Below are 9,347 nucleotides of genomic sequence, written 5' to 3'. Positions count from 1 at the left end.
ATTCTGTGCTTTCTGTTCTTGAATAGTCTTATGGAATATGCTTGAATACTCTTATGTTTATTTTTATAGAATTGGCATTTGAATTGTGTAATTATATTATTTTTCAGCTCAAAGTCCAAGACCCAGGTACTGTCTTCTAATTCTCTATTTTTTGTTTTTACTTTTTTTCTGACTATTGTCCTTATTTCCCCCCATAACTCATGATTTCATGCTTGCTTTATTTCTACTTTTTAACAGTAATAATAATGAAATATTACTGACCTTCCATTATGTTGGATGCTATTTATTGACCGTATACTTACACTGCTGGTTATTTTTGTTAAAATCATTTTAGCTTACGTTCCTCTGTTGTCCAACTCAACTTGCTGATCCCCCAACACTACCTTTGATGATCTGTGTCTAACGTAGGAACCGTTTCACGGCCTGTTGTCTTAGATTGGCTGCCAGAACAAACCACCACAGGCCTGGTGGCTTCAACAATGGAAACGCGTTTTCCTGCCACAGCTCCGGAGGCTGAAAGCCCGACACCCAGGTGCTGGCAGGCCCGGGGTGGGCTGAGCCCATGGCCCCCTCACTCGCCGTCCCCCCTCACCGTGCAGTCACCCGGGGTGAGGGCCACACTCGGCAGCCTCACTCGACCTCACCTCCCCACCGCAGTCATGCTGGTGTCCAGGCCTTACCCTGCGGATTCCTGGGGATGTGCTTCCAGCCAAATGTACACGATTCTGCGTCACATTCTTTATCTTACGATCGACAAATATTTTTGATGTCTGAGTCTGTTTTTGGAAACAGATTTCTTTAGACAGATTCACATTTAACTGGTTTCCATACTTCCTGGTAGTCTTTTTATGCGGTAATCCTTCCCTTGTTGAGCTCTTCACTTGGGTTCATGTCACGCTGGGCTGGAATTACGCTGATTTTTCAGGAAGGGTCTGTAAATAGAACCGTTTTGAACTCTGCTACTTCTGTTCATTAGATGACACACATCTTGCTGGTTAGGACCTTGTACAGTCCTATCTTCCCTCTCAAACACTGGGAGATCTTATCCCATTACATCTTGACACTTAATGTTTAAAAACAAAATGGTGCTGGGGTTGCTGACTAGGCAAATCCCTCCTGGTCCTGTCGCTCATGGAATTTAAGTCCTTTATTCTTGCTGCCTACACAGCTGTGTCTGCTGTCGCTATTCATTGACATCTTTTTTTGGAATGATGGCATACGCTGCTTTTCCTCTCAAGAAAGTTGTTTTGTACCTTTTTTCTTTCTGATATTCAACATGTGCTCAGCACTCCACCTTCTATAATCTCCATGGATCCAATTTGGTAAGACTTCTTCCCACATGTCATTTCATCCCAGGGACAAAAGATAGAGGCAGGCAACTTAGGCCAACTCCTACGTAGATGTAAACTAAAAGAGCAAAGAGTGTTTCAAGATGTACATATGGGCTAGACCAGCTCAGAGGAGGGAAAACTTTAACAACCTGGCATCCGGTCCCAGCAAGTGGAAAAGCGTGCATCTGCATGCTGTCCACTTGCAGTGCATTACCCTGAAGAGATCTGTGACATGAATTCTATTTATTTACTTCATTCGGTTTCTCACCCTTCCATTTCTCCCTGTCTAATAAATGCTATTGCATTTTGCTGTAGGATACGAGCAGTTACTCATTAATTCTGACAAAAAGAAAGATGAGTCAGTGGAAAGAGGTGAGAACTGGAGCTGTCTGCACTCTTGTGACTTCTCTGCTGGAGGCTCTGGCCTCTTCCCTGGCTCAGCCTGCACCCACGGACTCTACAAGGCGAAGACAGCCTCCAGCATTCAAAGATCATGATTTCTCATCAGGCCTAGCAGTGCCTTTGGGGCAAATTGGCTCACAGACAGTTTGCTGGACCCTCACAGCATTAAAAAGTAAGCTAACACTTTCACAAGTCAGTAGAGTTTACAAGGAATGCTTTATCACCAGCCTGCTTTGAAATAGGAAGATCCGGCCTGTGGCCACACAGTGTCCGAGCTGTCAGGGATGAACCGCTGGTTCACATCCTCTTCCGGCTTGCTCCCTGCAGGGATTTGAGTCTGCAAGCCGACCCCGGCGGGTGCTGTGTGGTCAGATGCAGGACTCCCAGCCGCCTGTGTCCACAGAGAGAGTATATGAACTCGGAGGTCGTGCATGTACAATCTCTCATGCTGAGGTGTTATTTTTCCTTCAAACTCACCACTGATCACCAGTGGGAGGTGACAGGAGTGGGCTGAGCCTTGAGAGATGGGGTCCTTTCAGCCGGCCTGTCGTCTGAGCCCTCTCCACAGCTCTGCTCCCAGGTCATCACAAACGAGATGAACACAATGAAAAAACAGACGGGAGGTGTTAAAGCATTGTAAGAGCAAAAAATTCATTAACAAATTAACTACACAAGGAAATATTATTGTGAAAATGGATATATTAACAAAAATTTCAAAAACAAAAAATAGGAATTGATAGTAATTTGAAAAATAGGTATTTAATAATTAATATAAACAATATTAAGTATGAAAACAAACAAAAATAATGGGAATTTTATTTAATAATAAAATGCTTAAATAATGATGAGAACACAAAGTTGCATATTATGAAAGTCATGTTTCTGGCATCGAAAGTGGTCAAATATCAGCAATTTTATATGGTTCAAATCCATATATGTTACTATGACTCTGACAATGCTCCTCATAGCTGGAAAAGCTTCCACTTGGTCTCTTTCCAGGAAGAGCCACATCTTCCCGGTAGCTGATGAGGATTCCTGAAGTCTGATGATGTCAGAAAATGGGTGTCTACTGCTCCCATTAAGTCACCTGTTACCTCACACAGCCTCGCCCTGAATTTACCTCTCTGCTGATCACCCAGCCCCCAGGCTGACTCCGCAGGGCTGGCCTCTCACGCTGTCGTCCACACCAGGGCTCCCGGCTCCAGTCTCTGCAGGCAGTTAAGGGCCTGGACATGGTTCTTTGAGAATCTTTGAATGTAGAATCTGCAAGATTCACATTCCCCCTTTCTAATATTGATTTTCATACTGTAACCAGGATACATTTGTGCTAAAACACCGGCACCCCATTAGGAAGTATCAATTAGGTCAAGTTTCAGCTTCAATAACAGAAAACCTGAAACAACAGTAATTTAGCACCAAGGATTATTCCCTCATGGAAAAGAGCCAGAAGGGGCCATCAGGGCTGCTGGGTAGCTCTGTGGACTTGTCCTGGGACCCAGGCTGTTTTCGGCTTTTCCATTCCACCTTTGTTATGTATGGATTCCATCCGCAAGGTCACAAGAGGGCTGCTGACCCTAGCCATTGCATCTCCTTCCAGTCAGGAGGAAGGAAGGATGGCAGATGGGCTTTATTTAGCTTCTGTTGCCCCCCTGAGAAGCCGTCCTGGTATTCCCTCCCAGTAACTTCCATGTGACACCTCATTGACCTGAGATTATTAAAGTAGCCACCCCTGGATGCAAGGGGGTCTGGAGACATGGTCTTTTGCAGTGCAAATTGCTGTTCCCCAAAACACAGTCAATCATTCAACAAGGGAAAAGGGAGTCTGGCTGTGAGATGGACGTGCAGCTGTCGTGGCCACAGGGGTTATTTTCCCTACTGACAACTCCTCTACATTTTCTCTCTTTGTCACCAGGTCCTACCTGCCTTTCCACATCCAAGAGCCCAAAGTCACGTCGGGCTCAGTTAACAGAGGCTGTGCTCCTTCGTCCTGCCAGTGAGTTTCTTACACTGGTACCATGTCAGTTCCTAGAGGGTTTAGTTGGTGAAAACCACCTAGTCAGTGCAGATTCCACCGCACAGCTTCCAACTGGGTGATCTCAGCTCCATCTTCAATTCAGTGAACCCAGGAAAATAAACTGCATCCCTTCTGAGCAGGACCTTCAGCCACCTCTCCTGTTTCCGCATGGGCTGCTGGCACCCTCAGAGCCAAGGCAGGGCGCAGGGCCCCCCCAGGTGTGTCACAGCTCGTGGCACCAGCTGGAATGTGCTGCTGTGTCGCTGAGACACAAGCCAAGCTCCCTGGCTGCCCCCACCTGCCCCGTGGGCAGGCTGTCTCAGTCCACGTCCCTGGGACCCACGGGACCCACACTGGGACTCTGTCTGTCATCAAAGTACAGTGGGGAGACCGTGGCCGGCGTGGGCAGATTAGGTCTGTATTTACAAAGGTCTTTCTGCATTTCTGATACTAGCCATTCTGACAGGAATGAGGTGGCATGTCATCGTGGGTGGAACAGAGAGGGGCAGACCCCCAGCCATAGCAGGTCAGCCAGAGGGTGGAAGTGGGGCCCGCGGTGTGGGTCTGACCACATCGCAGGTGCCCATCGCCGTGCTGTAGTCTGAAACCAGCCATCAGGAAAGCGTCCTTCTGGCTGGGGTGTGGTGGGGCTGCAGGGAGGGCAGAAGGAGGGGATGTTTCGGGATGCTGCTGAAGAAGTGGAGCCAGAAATGGTGGTGCTGGGGTGCAGGTGAGAAAGGAGGGAGTCAAGGGTGATGCAGTGGAAACAGGAGGAGACTATGGGGGCAGATGGTCAGCATAGGGGGGAGGCTGCCACGGTCCCAGAAATGGAGGTGGGGTACCTGGCTCATGAGAAGAGTCAAGACCATGAGCAGGCCCCTGAACTTGGCGACCCGAGTATCCGAGAAGGCCCCGGGTGCCCACCCTGCCTCCTTTGACTGGCATCTGTGCCGGGCAGGGCACACGTCCACTGAGGTGCCTGGCATCTTCTGAGGTTCTTGGCCTGCTGTGCTCGGCTGGGCATTCTGTCCACACTTAGTACTTTTAATTCCTGTGTTGAATGACAAGGATGAATAAGCCTGCAGTTGACTTTAATCTGGACAGTAAGCATGAGGCTCAGCTGATACTCATTTCTGCATTTTTGATAAACAAGCGGCAAACAGTCTGTTTTTACACCAAAAGCAGGCCAGAAATTTATGACTGCTCCAGAATCACATCCAAACTTGAGGGCAGCCACACGGACATTTAGGTCACACAGAGCGGTGCCCCGCTGCCACAGGACAGGCACCTGCCGTCGCAGCAGATTCCAAGTGGTGGGGGAGGCCCAGAGCACAGCACAGTCCGCGAGGGAGTTTGCTAACTCCACGCCAGGGCTGTGACGGGGCCTGGTGCCCTGGGTACAGACCAGGGCAAAGTAATTAAACAGAAACAAGATGGTCACCCAAACTCCTGGGCTGTTTCCATCATCCCTGGAATGGTGACAGCAGGTGAACGTGATGTCAGGGTGCCGTCACAGGCTGCAAGATGCTCCTTAGGACTAAATGAAGGGGAACAGGACAGAAAGATCCTCTTAGAGGTACAAAAGGAAACGGCTATTTGAAAATGCTTTGCTCACAATAACTAAGGAGATGAAATCCTGACCCCACTGCAGCCCTTCTCTGTGCCCAGAATGCTCACAAGCTGCACGGGCAGCTCCCGTGGGCCCACATGCCTTCATGCTGACCACCTGAAACAAGGAAATATCCAGGTCTTGCTTCCTCTTTAAGGGCCAACCATGTCTTGGGCTACATTCTGAGCCATGTGCCCAAGCCATCCAAAATTCCGAGCTCCATTTGACATGCTTTCCGGTAAGCAGTGCTAACAAGCGGCGGCTCTGCTGAGGTGCTGCTGTCCACCGCACAGCTGCCTAAGGCTGCAGGGTCGCTGCTGGGGCGCGTGGGCCCTGATGGTGGTGCTCGCATCAATGACGAGCTTGGGGATTTCCCTCAAAGGTCGACGCCTTGCTTGCAGTCTCCAGACCCAGCTGGCCCCAGCACGGATGCTGAGCAGATAGACGTCGAAGGCAGTGTACGAGGTCCGTCGGATTCGGGGAACAGTCACTGTACACAGGTGAAAGCCCCATTTCATGTTTCCTGATGTCAGCTGGTTCCAGGAGTACTCAGAATAACAGCCTGTTTGGTGTTTATTCTCTCTGAGCATTAGTATTTTCACTTATCTATTCTGTCCAGTGTGTTTTGAGATTTGACTTAATCAAAACCCTAACAGACCAAATTGCATTTTTCACATGGTAAAGGACCACACACTCTCTAAGAAGAATCAGTTTACTGTGGATTTTATCCAATATTACAAAGTTCTGTTGTCCAGAAGTACAGTTTTGAAGGATGAGATTAGGTTTATTAATGCTGTTTGGCTGAGATCTCACTCAGTGAGCAGGCTTTCACAGTTTTTTAGACCAAGTAAGTTTTATTAGGCCAAATTATTTTTAGGTATATCTATGGACTCTTTCCAATTTGTTCTATGTTCTAAAATCCCAGAGTTCTGAAATTTTGTTTTATTTTCCTTTTTTAAAAATTCTGTCTGTCTCTGTGACGTTATTCAAAGTAAAAATGCATTTGTGTTCTGCATGTGTCTGTGGACAGTGGACACTGAGGACATGCCTAGCGTTCAGTGCAGGTACAGAAGGGACACTCCCTGCGTGGCTCCCTCCTCTTCTACAATGCTGCCACCTCGGGCTCCAGGAAGAATGTCTGGGCACAGCCTGTGGCACCAGCTGGGCTGAGGGATTGATGCCCTCGGTGGGCAATGCCATCTGCACATGGAGTAGCAGAGAAACATTTTCCTGGGGGACAAAGGACATTGCATCTCCAGCACTCCCTCCCTCAGGACCCCCTCCCATCTCGCTGACACCCTTGATTCGGAATCGATGAAGTGTCAGCCCCGAGCCCCATGGCTCAAACCTCAGGTTGTCAGCACCCACACATTCATGATACATTTTTTTAAGTTCCAAACTAGGGTATGTTCAGGGCTGAAGAGCAACATGCAAACGTCTGCATATCACATTACCAACCCTTGAGCCATGAACTCCCCAAGAAAAAGTTGTTTTTTTAAAGAGACTGGCTTGTTTTCAAGCTCATGAAAACCAGCCAGAGGGCTCAGGCTAAGTTTAGACAACTAAAAATAAAGTGAAAACTTGGTTTTTAAATTTATTATTTTAAAAGCCACTTTTGAAATGTACTTATACAGCAGTGCAAAATCAGATTAATAGAATTTAATTGTTATCAGGAAAATAAGTCTGTGTTTGGCTCTGATAAAATGCAGAAATTCTGATGAATGCATCTTCTTTTTTTCTTAAAAACCCCATGTGCTGATGCTGTATGATTCCCCTCATATGAGGACCCGGAGTCACCAGACTCAGACCGACTCGAGGTGTGGTGGGGGTACCAGGGCTGGGGGTGGGGGGCGCTGAGCAGGGCACAGCTCCGTGTTACGGGATGAAGAGCATGACGGAGATGCCACCCACCAGTGCAGAGATGTGATACACCCAAACTAGGCACTCCTGAGACTGTAAGAGGGGAGCTTTCCATCAGCACATCCACAACAGGAGAGAGAGAAATCAAAGCAATGTGCACGGTCCTGTGGCAGAAATAAGCACAGCTGTGAACTTCACTTATAATCTGCAGCCTGCTTGCTATTTATTTCTTGAAAATCATCTTTCCCTTAAAATTTTATCTGTTATGATACTTAGCATGTATGGTTAGACATGTGTACTCTTATGCATGTTGTGTTTCTGATGGATTCACCTGGGATGTTTGGCTTTCTTTGAAATATTGTACTTTTGAATATTGCTAAAAACATAAAAAGAAACTCTGAAAAATGGCAACCCCTCTGTTTTTCCACTTTCACAGAGGAAATACTGGAATTTCACGGCAGCGGGATGACTGAGGTACCATGTCCCCCATCCCTGTTACAACACGGGTGTGAGGAGGACGAGGACGAAGAACCTTACTGACCCACCAGCGTCACATTCAGTTAACGCTCCTCGTCCTGCGGACTTCCCATGCGAGTCGGGACACAGCCAAATACAGCAGGAAAAGTGCATCCTTGTGTTATTTTCTTATGAGCAGAAATGGGCACCGAGCACCACCTCCTGCACGAGGCAGAAACACGCCATCCTTACCATGCTGTGCAGGGAGGCAGGCCAAGCCCCGTCCCCATGCAGGAGCAGTGGCCAGCAGGGCACAGACAGGCCGGGACTCCCGCGGCTAATGGCAACACTGTACCCGTGGGGCCTCTGCGCGAAAATCCCTCTAAACCTACTTCAGCTCAGAAGCCTGGCTGGACCGGGGCAGCCTTCCCACCCCCGGCACCTGCTCCCACACCGCTTCGCAAGCCAGGACACTCGGGCCAGTGCCCCAGTGACAGTGTCAGCGAGGGCAGCCCTCTGGGGCTCTGGGAGCCACCCTCGACCAGGAGGCACGCCCGGGGCAGCGCTGAACAGACCTGCGGTCGAAAGTGTGGGCGTCTAGTCATGAAAACCTTTTGATGTCAGGTTTGAGGTTTTCTATAAATAATAAAACGTGACTGTGCAATGTAAGACATGATTGTTAGTAGAATGTGGTGCATCCAGTGTCTCTGTGGCCCTCAGCTCAGCCATATTCATGAGACACAGTGACCCCAAGCACAGCCCCATAACTAGGAACCTCTGCAAGCACCTCCACCCTGGCACAACTAACAGACTGAGCCCACTTCTGGGGCCTGTGCCTCAGGACCCAGACCCGGAGGGCTTCCCTGTGGTTCCTTCCAGTAGGGCGTGCACGTGCCGGCTGGCGAGGCTCCGCCTGTGGACTAGACGCAGGTGTCTCCCTTCACAGGTGAGACCAGACCTTGGGAATACTATGTAAACAGGCTGGGGCCACAGGGTGAAATCTGCTTAATACAGCCACCTCTGTGCTTCCCACTGGGCCACGCTGTTTTTCAGGGGTTCGTATTTATAAAACAGACTAATGATTTACAAAAGCTTAAAAGAAAGAATGCCTCTGGAAGCTGGACAGGCAGACAGCACGAGAGATACATGCTCACCGGGCACAGGCATGAGAGGTCCCACCCACAACCCATAACGGGGAGAGCACACACGGAAAAGCCACTAAGAAAACCCAAATAAGGGTGCAATGAACAAAAGAGAAGATACCGTCCTTGTGGCAGTGAGCACAGTCACAAGACAGGACTAAATCACAGATATTTGGCTCCATTAAGTCGTGACATAGGAAACAATGACCAGCCAAGGCGCCCTGCCCTGTGGGTGGGGAGGCGCCCTGGTCATGCTGGGTGCGCGGCCCTGGGGTGGGCTCGGCAGCTGGCCGGCCAGCAGCACACTCCTCGGCGCGCTGTCCTCTGTGAGAAGAGGACGCCGTTAACTTGTTCTTTTCTCCCTGGCAATGTCTTCCCGTGTGACTTGATGTCACGTAGCTGCTGCAGCATTCAACAAGTGCTATCTCCACACCTGACACGCAGGGCTGGTCTGGAAGCACGGGGACACACACACGCATGATGCCTATGAGGGACGCTGAGCGGTGCTGCTCTGCGGACAGAAGTCACGTCAT

General features: G+C 49.1%; 1 long non-coding RNA gene across 2 annotated transcripts; it reads left to right on the top strand.

Moving 5' to 3' along the window:
* Positions 1 to 380: 380 nt before the first annotated feature.
* Positions 381 to 6,990, top strand: LOC108384756 (uncharacterized). Of its 2 annotated transcripts, XR_001850123.3 has the most exons (4): positions 381 to 532; positions 1,647 to 1,905; positions 3,646 to 3,726; positions 5,739 to 6,990. It is a non-coding gene; the product is annotated as an uncharacterized lncRNA (long non-coding RNA). The 2 variants fall into 2 exon arrangements; XR_012133742.1 differs by having other exon boundaries at positions 381 to 1,905.
* Positions 6,991 to 9,347: the final 2,357 nt, after the last annotated feature.

This window comes from Manis javanica, chromosome 1 (assembly GCF_040802235.1).
Source record: "Manis javanica isolate MJ-LG chromosome 1, MJ_LKY, whole genome shotgun sequence".
Lineage (NCBI taxonomy): Eukaryota > Metazoa > Chordata > Mammalia > Pholidota > Manidae > Manis > Manis javanica.
Note: the sequence above shows the minus strand (reverse complement) of the source record. Positions and strands in the feature narration are given on the sequence as shown.